We start from the raw sequence: 14276 nt of genomic DNA, 5'->3' as shown, positions 1-14276 counted from the left end.
TTACCAACCATAGTAGTAACCAATGCATCATCTACAGGTCGAGGGTCCATTTTATTTCATGTTCAGTGAGATGGCAAGCACAGACCAGTCTATTATGCCTCTAGGTCACTAATAGAAAAAGAACAATGATACACCAAGATAGAAAAAGTACTGGCAGCAATACGGGCATGCAAAAAATTTTAGACCGTAATGGGATTGCATTTCAATATCAAAATAGACCTTCAGCCACTAGTCATCCTTCTGAACATGAAAGAAAATTGCAAACATACCCCACAGAATCCAACAGTTCAGATTAAGATTGATGAGATATGACTTCATCACAGAGAATATGCAAAGGAAGTATCAAACAACAGTGGAATAAGTGTCATGAATATCACCAGAAGGAACCGAACAAGAGGATTTCCACTTCATCAAGGAGGTTGAAGCATATATACATCCTTAATCACTCAGCACTTACCAGTTATTGTAAAAAAAAAGTTGCAGGAAATAAAACAAGTCCAGCAACAAGATAAAGAATGTCTCGAGGTCCGAGAACATTGTCTGGAAGGATGGCCAGACCATGGGATCGATTTTGCCATTTTGATTCTAAGTGCTGGGCGGACTTGAATCTGGGAGTGTTTCCGATCCGACTTTTCGACCCGTTCTGAGGTGCCCACATATGCACTCTGCCTGAGCAAAGAATCAGTGATTCCGAATCGTGCTGCTGAAGCCTCTGGACGGGGCTTAGCGCACCCGGAACGCTGCTGCTCCGATCGGAGCCTTCAACTGCGCATGCGCAGAAAAAAAATAGAAAAACGCTCCCCTGCCACATCGCTCCCGGAACAGATAATGCCTCCCCCTGGCCCCCACAGACATTTCCCCACCCCCCACAACATAACTGACCCCCTTATCCCGCCAGCCCCCTGCTGCCCAGACCGATCGTGGCCCCCTGCCCCCCTTCCCTCCCACCAAATGTCCGCAGAGTGGCAGCAGACCCCCCCTCCCCCCCCCGGCAGTGGAACCCCTGCCCCCCGCCCCCCCACCAGAGAGCCATCTGACCCACCTCCCTCCCCCCCATCAGAGAGCGATCTGACCTGCCTCCCTCCCGCCCACCAGAGAGCCATCTGACCCACTTCCCTACCCTTGAACAGAGAACCATCTGACCCACCTCCCTCCCCCCCCCCCCCGACCAGAGAGCGATCTGACCTGCCTCCCACCCCCTCACTAGAGAGCCATCTGACCTGCTTCCCTACCTCCCCCACCAGAGAGCCATTTGACCCATCTCCTTCCCCCCCCCCCCCCACCAGAGAGCGATTTGACCCACCTCCCTCCGCCCTACCAGAGAGCGATCTGACCTGCCTCTCTTTCCTCATCCACCCACTAGAGAGTCATCTGACCCGCCTTCCTTCCCCCCCCCCTACCCCCCCCCCCCACCAGAGAGCGACCTGAGCTCACTGTAGTGTCTCCCTGAGCTCCACTGTCTCCCTGAGCTCACTATACTGGCAATGCACCATGGCCTGAGGGGACTACTTTACTGTAGGCCCCAAGCAGCTCCAGCCATGGAGGTTTGAATGAAGTTTTCCATAGCTTCAAACTCTTGTAGTTCCAGCGGCCATGACATTCCACCACTAGTAGGAAGTGTCATGGCCTTTGAGGGAGGAGAACATTATTCATACATCCTTCCTACTATTAGGACTGTTCTGTTCCCTTTTGGATATTTGAGATTTTTGATCTCTCTGCTGCCTGATTTTGACTGGAATTCTCTGGTCTCACATGTCCCGCTACCACTGTCTGTGAGAACGGAGAATTCAGCACTCAGCCAAATCTCCATTCGCTGCAGTGGGACTGGAGAATTATAGCAGCAGGTGAGATCGGAGAGTTCCGTCCTTTATCTTGTTATGGACATTGTTCGATGATTGTCAAGAGTTTTTGTATCAGTGTCCCTGTCCCAGTCCAAAGATGTGCGGGCTAGGTGGATTGGCCATGCTAAAATTGTCCCTTAGTGTCAGGGGGACTAGCTAGGGTAAATGCATGGGGCTATGGGGATAAGGCTTGGGTGGGATTGTGGTCGGTGCAGACTCAATGGGCCAAATGGCCTCCTTCTGCACTGTAGGATTCTATACTCTATGGTCCATGATTTATAATTGTGCTTTGAGAATTTATCGGAAATAAGATATATTTAGCTTTTTTGTACAAGAAAATCTTTGGGGAATTGGGGATTTCTCATTTTATCTGAAATGATGTGGAGATGGACTGGGGTGGGCACAGTAAGAAGTCTCACAACACCAGGTTAAAGTCCAACAGGTTTATTTGGTAGCACGAGCTTTCGGAGCACTGCCCCTTCATTAGGTGAGTCACCTGATGAAGGAGCAGCATTCCGAAAGCTCATGCTGTCAAATAAACCAGTTGCTTTGACCTGGTGTTGTGAGGCTTCTTACTTTATCTGAAATGGCACTGATAATATCAGATGTGAACAGTTTTGTGCACAGCATGTGGATAGTATGCGGATAGTAGGCAGACAGTAAGTGAGCAGTAAGTGGACTGAGTAACACAGTAAGATTAAATTTGGGTCAAAAATGTTATACAATGTCCCAACTGGCATTGAGTTGTAAGCCAACTTGAACCTACAGTACAAAATACTGCAAATGTTGGAAATATGAAATATGAACAGAAAATGCTGGAAGTCAGCAGGTCAGGCAGGATCCAGGGAGAGAGGAAGAGACTTTGTGTTTGAGGTCTGTAACACAGATAGGCTCTCCAAATATCAAGTATCTCCCTAAAAAAGACATAGCCATGTGTCATTTTCTTTTTAAAGTATTTCAAGTGGTTGTGTTTTTGTTTTTACGCCATGATGTGGTAATTTGCATTCAGTCGAAGCTGTCATCTTCAATATATGCTCAATGGTAGCTCTTGAGACAGGTCTTCACCCTGCCGTGATTTTCTGCAATCCTTCTCACCCTCAATGGACTCGGTAAAAGGAACACAACACCAGCAAACATCTAAAGTCACGTGTTTTAGTCTAATTAAAAATAAACCACAAAAATCATTGCTGCTTTGCAAATTAGCAAGAAAATTAGTGTAAGGCACAGAAAAACCAGATTGTAAACTGGTGTAGTGGTCATTACATAACAGAAAAAGTGAAAATATTTCAATGAAAGCCTCACAGGGAAAGAATGTACCGAGTTTCCCAGGGGTACAGAAAAGCAACTGGTTTCTGTGAAAAACACGAGACAATTTGTACCTTCTCATTGATGTAGGTGATGGGAGAAGAAGCAAGAGATTGTTTTCTGCCCAGTGAAGATGGCACAGAGAGAAGGAGCAATAAGGTGGGTGTGAAAAGATTTCAGAGGCATTTTTTCATAATCAGAAAGCAATTTTCAAAAGAACTAAATCCTGCCAAAGGGAAAGGAGGCACCTGCAGGCTGTTTCGTCACAGCCATAGGGGCAGCAGAGCACTTCATGTATGACATTCTACACGATGAAATGATTTGTGAAAGCCTGAGAGATGAAAGACTGTTAGAAAGACTTCAAGGTCATCCCTGATCTTAATTGAGAACCAATAGGCAAACAAGGCAAAGGGGAGGTATTCAAAGGCAACAGAAGGTCATTAAACGTGAGCCAGATGGGAAAGCAAATCTGGATCTATTTAAAGCATGTTGTAAAAGCTTAGCAGCCAACAAACGTGGCTTGACCAAAGTAGCATCTGAAACCAAATCACGCGTGGAGAGAGAAGATCACTGATAACTGAAAACCCATGGCCGTTGTGGATATTTACTAACCACACCAAAGAGATAGATGTCTTGCTATAGTATGAAGTGACACAGATGTTAGAAGAAAGACACTTCCAAGCAGTATGTCAGAAGAAGGAAACATCCCTGTCATTCCAATAAATGGCCAATGACATGTATTTCTGGATGAATTATAACAAAAGGATGGAAACCTCCAGACAGTGAGCATCCTCCTCAATGATGTCCAAATCATTAGCACAACAGACTCAGAAACAGTCAAAACAATTATTCTCAGAATCCCAGTAATTGAAAAGATTTTCACTTGCATTACAGATACGAACCAATAGCTAGAATGGCTTACAATATAATTCTCAGAACGTGCATGAAAAGTTCATGGGATGCACATCTCAAAAAAGATAAAGATAGAGGAAGAAAATGTGATCTAGACTCGAAGCACCCAGCAATTCAAGTCCTCCGACTGCTACCAAAGTAGAGGCAGTAGAAAAGGTGAAGTAGAGTATAGCGCGAAATAGGCCATTTTTTCAAAGGTCTGGCAAGGTTCTTGTGAAAGTACATGCAAAGATCAAACTAAAACTCAATTCAATGTATTTCCCTAGATAAGTTGTCAGTATGTATCCATTCCAGTTTTACTGAAGATGAAAGAGGAAATTACCAGGATGGAACAGCTAGATTTTTAAAGTTTATTTATTAGTGTCACAAGTAGGCTTACATTAACACTGCAATGAAGTTACTGTGAAATTTCCCTAGTCGCCACACTCCAGCACCTGTTCGGGTCAATGCACCTAACCAGCACTTCTTTCAGAATGTGGGAGAAAAACGGAGCACCTGGAGAAAACCCACGCAGACACAGGGAGAATGTGCAAACCCCACACAGACAGTGACCCAAGCCGGGAATTGAACCCGGGTCCCTCGCGCTGTGAAGCAGCAGTGCTAATCACTGTGCTACCGTGCTGCCCAGATTTCATTTCATGGGCAGAATGGCCCACAGACTGGTCTATAATTGCCATTCTGTCTCAAGACTAAATGGCACAGCAAAAAACACCATGGCTTTGACTAAACTAAATTAAGGCATATGCTGCCTGGACACATTTTTATTAGTAGACCAGAGTTTAGCCCTGCAAGGAACAGCAAAAATAATCTCCAAACTGAATTTTCACAATAACCCCAATTACTTGCATTAAACGAAGCATCACACATTTAAATGGAAGAAAGCCTATTTTCTTGCTGAAGTCTTGAAGTGTCTCATGCATCAGAAAATGCAGTGGGAGAAATGCTTCAAAGAGCTGGTGATAAACTGCAAGTCTCGGTATTCACATGTACAGGTGGAGGGAGGCTTGGCCCTGGTCCTCGCTCCACCTGAATCAATCGGTCATTTTGGATCAGCTCTGACTTTTATACTAGATGCCTGGGACTGTCAGTCTGTGACGTCACATTATCTCCAGTGTTCTAGGACAGAGAAAGAATGGAATAGCAAGAGAATGGAGAATGAATGCAGAGGAGATGGGAGCAGACAGAACATGGGGAAAAGAAGACATGTCAGCACTAATGTAAACCTTACCCCCCATGAGCTCTATGTGTAAGCCAATCTTCAATGTCTTGTGCGTACATCAGTTTTGTGTGTACAGAATCTAATAGTTAAAAGTGGAACATGTTTCACCATTCCAAATATAACCTTTGTTGATTTCATAAAATATTCAATCAGGAAAAGCAATTTTCCTCATTTCCAGCAATCCCGATTTGAGATGTGGTTGTAATATAATTAAATGACCTTTTTTACTTATTGTTGAGGTATGGCAGCTCCAGTAAGGTCAGCATTTATTGCCTATCCCCTGAGAAAACGGAGTTCTTCTTGAACTACTGTTATTCATGTGGTAATGGTAATCCAACAGTGTTATTTGGTAGGGTGTTCCAGTATTGTGATTCAGTGGCTATAAAGTTAGAGAAAAGGACTTGAAAAAATGGAGAATGAATGATTCAAAGGAGAAAGGGATGAAGGGTAATGATTGAGATAAGGCCATGGCAGGTGGATTAAAATGATGGGAGAGAAGGCAAGGTGGAAGGAACATAGAAAAAAGCTGGAAGTGCACAGCATATTCATTAGCAATCAGTTCTCAATCACAACTCCAGTACCAGGAGTGACTAAAATAGTTCAAGATTTGCAGCAATATGTAAACTTCGCAGTCCAGAATCTACCAGCACGTGAAAAATCTGCAAATGAAATAGAGAGCCGCAGCTGTAAGATTACAAAAACATCTTCTCACTGTGGAAAGCTGGTTGGAAAGGGATGACCCAGATGGGAGATTGAAATCATACTACATTGTCAAAAGTGAATGGTTAATATAAGATAAATTACTCATTCAAAACACACATATGATGACTCCCAAACCAATGTAATATAAAATATTCAACATCAAGAAATATCAACATTATTGCAATAAGCCATCTAGAGATCTGACATAAAAAAACCCAAGGCAACCCTTGCACAAGTTCTTCCAGTTACAGACATTTCTTTTGTATCACAGCACAACTAATTCACACCATGTCACAAAATGTCGTGCTGTACCTGAAATGGATAACTGTACATCACTGAACACCAAATCAGGCAATTTCAGGTAAAAGGTCAGAATTTTCAGTTATGATCTTTCATAGATTTGCGAATACAAACATGTTCACATATGAGCCATACCAAGTAGTTGCAAATGAATAAGGAAATTTTTGCTTTATAAATAACTTTACATATTGACTAACCTTAGGTTCACACAACTATAAACTCGGAACATTTATTTAGGTCTTCAGACATGTTGTAGTATCTGTTGATAGACAGTAAGTGTGTACCATAAAACTTTGAAACCAAATGGCCATATATGACAGAGAGAAAGAAAGAGAGGAAATAAATAAAGAAAGAAACAATCAAACAAACAAAGGGGGGCGGGGGGTAGGGAAGGAGTACAATTCTGCTGCAGGACTTCAATCCACCATCTTCTGGCTCACAGGCAAGTATCTGTCAAGTGTAAAGACATCCCACAGTAAAAAGGAATAAAAGATATTGGACTTGTTTTTAAAATATTTGTACAAAGAAAGTGATTATGTGATCATTAGGACACAGAACTATGCTAATATATTGGGTGTGCTCAGAGAAAAGAGAGGTTATCTTTTCTAGATTGCAGGGAGATAATACCAGTTATCATTCAGCCGATCTCATTTTGATGATTTACACAGAACTTCATATAGGGAATGCTCGTCATTGCAACTGTGCTGTGTTATTACACTGAAATCCATAATTTTAAGTAGAAAAAAATTCAACCAACATCCCCAGTCCAAAATCATGTCTGCAGAATACTTGCCAGCTCCTCTTAATGAAATATTATCCGAACCACCAATTTCTAAATCTATATAATAAACTCGCCCATTTTGATGTGAAAACTAGAAACAGGCCTCATCTGCAAACTACAAAAGGTTAAAGTGCATTGTTTCCTGTTCGAAGCGTGATACAATTTTATCCTGATCAAATTTCTTTCAAAAGCTATTAAAATCGTATTAAAATAGTTTGTCTCCTGACAGCCTTGCTGCTAAATCAGTTCCAACATACTTTGAGATCCCTGATTGTTTGTGATTTCAAATTAATGAAATTGACTTAAAATTAATGATTACATCAGAGGAAAAAGGATAATGTGTCTCTGTTTAGACATAACTGCTAGAGCTGATTTAAAACAGAAACCAGTTCAATCTGTTGGACATTTGGAAATAAGTAGCCCCTTGGTGTAGAAATGTGGAGGCATGCTGTTCTGTGAGTGGCTAAGCTGATCCAGTACTCAAAAGGTTAAGCCGCATCTCTGCTAACATCGCCCTCCTCAAGAACTGATTTTGCACATGTCTTTATCTGTCATCACACCATGTGCATGAAAAGAAACCCCAGAAGTCAGGAAAGCAGGGAATTCCATGCCTTCTGCCCATTGCTGTTGAAATGCTGGTACTGACCTAACTGCTGTGTATCTGCCCCACAAAAGCTTCAGTGATTCTTCTGTGGGAAGGAGGTAAATGATACAGTTGAACTAAGTCAATCTGTTTTCTTCACATTGCCATCGCGCTGCTGTCTGGACCATGATTTTTATCCAATTCTGCTGACTCTCTATCCTTCATTCATATTTACTCGTGAGTCAAGATTTCTCCATGGTGGGTTTTTGAAAAAGGTGCTTTTAGTAAAGCTATCTGGTTGTGTGAACCAGGAATCCAAAAAAATCATTACAACAGCACAGTTCATTCTTGTTAAGTAAACAAGATGATGACATGAACTTATATTTACTTCCTGTAAATATTCATTTAACTGGGATTCACATTAAGTTATAAATCAAAACACTGCACTGAACCAATCAATCATTCTGTATATTTCCTTGTCACCAGAGACCTTATAAAATCAAATAGAGACGATGATCTTCCACTACTGTATATAGCACAGGAACCAATTCAGCTTAATGGGGGAAGCATACATTTTTAGAGTTAAGATGGCAATAACAGATGAAAGCACGTGCTTTGCTTTACAGAGACACATCTTGTTCTTTTCCTCCTGCTTTCTATCTCCCTTGAGCTACATGTCATAAGGAGCTAATGTAACATGCCACCCCAGCAACCCACTACCTCTTCCCCCACCTCCTCTGTGGCCCCCGTCATTATTTTAGTGAATAGCTTTGAAAAGCAGTGGGCTATGTCAGCTTGCAGAGCTAATGAATCCTTGTTGTGATTGGCCAAGGCAACTAGTATATTCACCTTCAAGTATCACTTTAGCATCATGCATTTATTGTTTCATCAATGTTTCTCCAGTGCATAAAAGCAAGTCTTTAGTTCCTTGTTCATTTTAAAATTCTGTTACCTCTGAGCCCACAGGTCACTTTAATTGCAAACTGACTTTTCATTTATAATTACAATTTGTTATTGCCTGGCTGGACTTTTCACATACCTTGTTCATCTAATGATGATGATGAATTTGAGGGTGTACATCTATTAGGATTTTACCATGTCAATCATTATTTTTGTTTTCCCTCCTCCTGAATGGTTTTGCTGGCAAAATAATTAGTGGGACAGGAAACAATGTTCCCTCTAATTTATATTTGTTTAGCGCAGCCCGTTTGTTGCACTGCGAGTTCCTTTAACATTGCCATGTGGTCGCATGTGTGCACGTCTTAAAGGGACCAGTTCTGTATTTGGCCTGTTAATTATCTGTGTGGTAAGTTCGATACTGTTGTGCAGTCATGCATCCAGACAGCTTAGAGGGAACATTGATAGTAACCCTTTTCTCTGTAAACATCCACCCTTAGTAATTGTTGCCTAAATAACATGCAGAAACAAGTACCAACCCTTCATGTTTTTCCAACTCATATAATAACTGGAAGTAATATCCATTTCAGAAACAGCAGTGAGACTGAGCTGCCTGAACTCATTTTATCAGCCTGTGTACTACATAACAAGGATGACTTCCTTGTATTTTAAGCAAAATATCACTTGTCATTTTGATTGTAGTGGTAATTTATTCCATTGTAGTAGAAATTAGCAAGTTTTCCTTTCAACTTTCCCTTAAATTTTTGGTGATGATCTTAAAAGTTATGTTGGATCACCAACCAGTGGAAAGGGGTTTCCCTGTTACTTTCAAAGCATTGCAAAATGTTTAACCTCTACCCGGTTGTCTTTCAATATTCTACAACAACTTATATTGATCTAGTGCCTTCAACAGAATGAAAGGTCACGAAGCGCTTCACAGGAGAATTATAAAGCAAAGTTCTGAGAAAAGAGACCCGGGGGTGGAATTCTCTCAAAAAAATTTTAAGTGTCGAATTGGAGAAACTAGAGTAATTCACGTTGGTTTTTTCAGTGAGAGGTCAGAGAAGAATCTCCCTGACTCTGTACACTACAGAGGCCATCAGCATGAATATCATTAAATTTCAGTGGGCAGGGTCTATTCCCACTAGAGAGGTTGAAATCAGCGCGCTGAGCGGGCCACTGCGCATGCGCCAATCTGTCAGTGCCAAGATCAGCGCATGCGCAGTGGTTCCACACTGATGGCCTCCCGAATGCTGGCCACTTCGATCGCTGGCCAGCTGTGCAACCCCTGTAACACTGGCCCTCCGCTGCCCCCTCCCTCCCCCCACGGTCCGATCACTGACCCCCTGACCATTCCTGGACCGGCCTCAAGCCCCCTCCCCCCCCCCCCCACACCCCCCACCGCGGCCTGCTGTGATGTCAACCCCCCCACCAATTCTCCCCCCTCCCACAGTCCCAACCCCCCACTGCAGTGTCGAACCCCCCAGCAGGCTGACCGTACCCCCAGAGCCTGCCCCAATCGCTGTCCTCCCTCCTTCCCCCACAGATCCCTATGCAGAGTGGCAGTGGGACACTCTACCCCCACCAATTGCCCCTAGGTCCTGCCCCCCCCATATGCCCCACCTCTCCACCACTGCCCAGTGCCCAAAAAATTGGTCGTAGTGGACAAAATAATTTCAAGTAGATCTGGCTGGATGTTTAACAAGTGACTAATCTGATCCAAACAGTTTTACAATCCTACCGAAGGTTAAAATTCTGAACAATAGGATAACTTTTGATTTGATTTGATTTATTACTGTCACGCGTATTAGTATACAGTGAAAAGTATTGTTTCTTGCATGCTATACAGACAAAGCATATATAGAGAAGGAATGGAGAGAGTGCAGAATACAGTGCTACAGTCATAGCTAGGTGTAGAGAAAGATCAACTTAATATGAGGTAGGTCCATTCAAAGGCCTGATGGCAACAGGGAAGAAGCTGTTCTTGAGTTGGTTGGTACATGACCTCAGATTTTTGTATCTTTTTTCCGACTGAAGAAGGTGGAAGAGAGTATGTCTGGGGTGCGTAGGGTCCTTGATTATGTTGGCTGCTTTTCCGAGGAACGGGAAGTGTTTTGGATTCTGTGGAGGGGGATGACCCTCCAGGGGTAAGCCACGAGGACCAGATCGCCTCCACGGAGACAGGCTCAGGGGTCCGGAAGGGAAAGAAGGGGTTTAGGAGAGCGATAGTTGTGGGGGACGCAATAGTTAGAGGCACGGACAGGCGCTTCTGTGGGACTGAACGAGAATCCAGGATGGTAGTCTGCCTCCCTGGTGCCGGGGTACTGGATGTCTCCGAGAGGGTAGGAAGCATATTTAAAAAGGAAGGTAGTCAAACGGATGTGATTGTACACATTGGGGGAAATGATGTAGGTAGGAAGAGCAGGGGGGTCATACGAGAGAAATTCAGGGAGTTGGGTGCTAGGCTAAAAAGTAAGACCTCCAGTGTAGCAATCTCTGGACTGCTCCCGGTGCCTAGTGCAAGTGAGGCTCGGAACAGGGAGATTCTACAGTTGAACGCGTGGCTAAAGGACTGGTGCAAGAGGGAGGGTTTTAAATTCATAGATAACTGGGAAATCTTCAAGTCAGGATGGCAACTGTACAGAAAGGATGGGTTACACCTTAACTGGAAGGGAGCAAATATCCTGGCTGGGAGTTTTGCTCGAGTGTTTCGGCAGGATTTAAACTAGTGTGGCAGGGGGGTGGGGAACAAAACAGGAGGTCAGTAAATACTGAGGCTGGGGTCGAGCTGGGGGCCAGGGCAAGGCTAGCTAAGAAGAGGAGCACTCTGGAGAAGGAGGACCTGACTGGGCCTGGAGGTCTGGAGTGCATCTGCTTCAATGCGAGGAGTGTAACGGGTAAAACAGACGAACTTAGGGCCTTAATGCTTGTGCGGAATTTGGATGTGGTTGCGGTGACGGAAACTTGGTTAAAAGAAGGACAGGACTGGCAGCTGAATATTCCGGGGTATCAGTGTTTTAGGCGAGACAGAGGAGGGGCTAAAAAAGGTGGGGGAGTAGCGATATTAGTTAAGGAGCATATTACCGTGGTGCAGAGGGTAGACAACTTAGAGGGGTCATGTACTGAGTCGCTGTGGGTGGAACTCAGAAACAGGAAGGGTGCAGTCACTATGCTGGGGGTGTACTACAGACCACCCAACAGCCCACGGGAAGTGGAGGAAAGGATATGTCAGGAGATTCTGGATAGGTGCAGAAAAAATAGGGTTGTTGTAGTGGGGGACTTTAATTTCCCTGGCACAGACTGGAAAGTGCTTAGAGCTGGGGGACCGGACGGGGAGGAATTTGTAAAATGCGTACTGGAAGGTTCTTTGGAACAGTATGTAGATAGCCCGACTAGAGAGGGGGCTATACTGGACCTAGTTCTGGGAAATGAGCCCGGTCAGGTCGTCAAAGTTTCGGTAGGGGAACATGTGGCAAATAGTGACCACAACTCTGTTAACTTTAGGATAGTAATGGACAAGGATGAGTGCTGTCCTACGGGCAGGGTGCTAAATTGGGGGAAGGCTGACTATAGCCGGATTAGGCAGGAATTGGTGGATGTTGATTGGGAGAGGATGTTCGAGGGTAAGTCCGCGTCTGGCATGTGGGAGTCTTTTAAGGAACTATTGATAAGGCTGCAGGATAGGCATGTGCCTGTAAAAAGGAAAGATAGGAAAGGTAGGATTCGAGAGCCGTGGATAACCAGGGAAATTGAAGATCTGATTAAAATGAAAAGGGAGGCGTACGTTAAGTCCAGGCAACTGAAAACAGATGGAGCTCTGGAGGAATACAGAGAGAGTAGGAAAGATCTCAAATGGGGAGTTAGAAGGGCAAAAAGAGGGCACGAGATGTTCTTGGCAGGCAGGATTAAGGAGAATCCTAAGGCATTCTATTCATACGTTAGGAACAAAAGAGTTGTCAGGGAGAAAATCGGACCTCTCAGGGACAAAGGAGGGGAATTATGCTTAGAACCCAAGGGAATAGGCGAGATCCTAAATGAATACTTTGCATCGGTATTCACGAAGGAGAGGGGCGTGTTAACCGGGAGTGTCTCGGAGGGAGGTGTTGACCCGTTAGAGAAAATCTCCATTACGAGAGAGGAAGTGTTAGGTTTTTTAGGGAACATTAAAACTGACAAAGCCCCAGGGCCTGATGGCATCTATCCTCGACTGCTCAGGGAGACGAGAGGTGAAATTGCTGGGCCTCTGACGGAAATCTTTGTCGCTTCTTTGGACACGGGTGAGGTCCCTGAGGATTGGAGGATAGCGAATGTGGTCTCGTTGTTTAAGAAGGGTAGCAGGGATAACCCAGGAAATTATAGGCCGGTGAGCTTGACGTCCGTGGTAGGGAAGTTGTTGGAGAGGATTCTTAGAGACAGGATGTATGTGCATTTAGAACGGAACAATCTCATTAGTGACAGACAGCATGGTTTTGTAAGAGGGAGGTCGTGCCTTACAAATTTGGTGGAGTTTTTTGAGGAAGTGACAAAAACGGTTGATGAAGGAAGGGCCGTGGATGTCGTCTATATGGATTTCAGTAAGGCATTTGACAAAGTCCCACATGGCAGGTGGTTAAGAAGGTTAAGGCTCATGGGATACAAGGAGAAGTGGCTCGATGGGTGGAGAACTGGCTTGGCCATAGGAGACAGAGGGTAGTGGTCGAAGGGTCTTTTTCCGGCTGGAGGTCTGTGACCAGTGGTGTTCCGCAGGGCTCTGTACTGGGACCTCTGCTATTTGTGATATATATAAATGATTTGGAAGAAGGTGTAACTGGTGTAATCAGCAAGTTTGCGGATGACACAAAGATGGCTGGAATTGCGGATAGCGAAGAGCATTGTCGGGCAATACAGCAGGATATAGATAGGCTGGAAAATTGGGCGGAGAGGTGGCAGATGGAATTTAATCCGGATAAATGCGAAGTGATGCATTTTGGAAGAAATAATGTAGGGAGGAGTTATACAATAAATGGCAGAGTCATCAGGAGTATAGAAACACAGAGGGACCTAGGTGTGCAAGTCCACAAATCCTTGAAGGTGGCAACACAGGTGGAGAAGGTGGTGAAGAAGGCATATGGTATGCTTGCCTTTATAGGACGGGGTATAGAGTATAAAAGCTGGAGTCTGATGATGCAGCTGTATAGAACGCTGGTTAGGCCGCATTTGGAGTACTGCGTCCAGTTCTGGTCGCCGCACTACCAGAAGGACGTGGAGGCATTGGAGAGAGTGCAGAGAAGGTTTACCAGGATGTTGCCTGGTATGGAGGGTCTTAGCTATGAGGAGAGATTGGGTAGACTGGGGTTGTTCTCCTTGGAAAGACGGAGAATGAGGGGAGATCTAATAGAGGTGTACAAGATTATGAAGGGTATAGATAGGGTGAACAGTGGGAAGCTTTTTCCCAGGTCGGAGGTGACGATCACGAGGGGTCACGGGCTCAAGCTGAGAGGGGCGAAGTATAACTCAGACATCAGAGGGACGTTTTTTACACAGAGGGTGGTGGGGGCCTGGAATGCGCTGCCAAGTAGGGTGGTGGAGGCAGGCACGCTGACATCGTTTAAGACTTACCTGGATAGTCACATGAGCAGCCTGGGAATGGAGGGATACAAACGATTGGTCTAGTTGGACCAAGGAGCGGCACAGGCTTGGAGGGCCGAAGGGCCTGTTTCCTGTGCTGTACTGTTCTTTGTTCTTTGTTCTTTGTAG

This window comes from Mustelus asterias, chromosome 4 (assembly GCF_964213995.1).
Source record: "Mustelus asterias chromosome 4, sMusAst1.hap1.1, whole genome shotgun sequence".
NCBI lineage: Eukaryota > Metazoa > Chordata > Chondrichthyes > Carcharhiniformes > Triakidae > Mustelus > Mustelus asterias.
The sequence above is the reverse complement of the archived record's forward strand: the minus strand, read 5'-3'. Positions refer to the sequence as shown.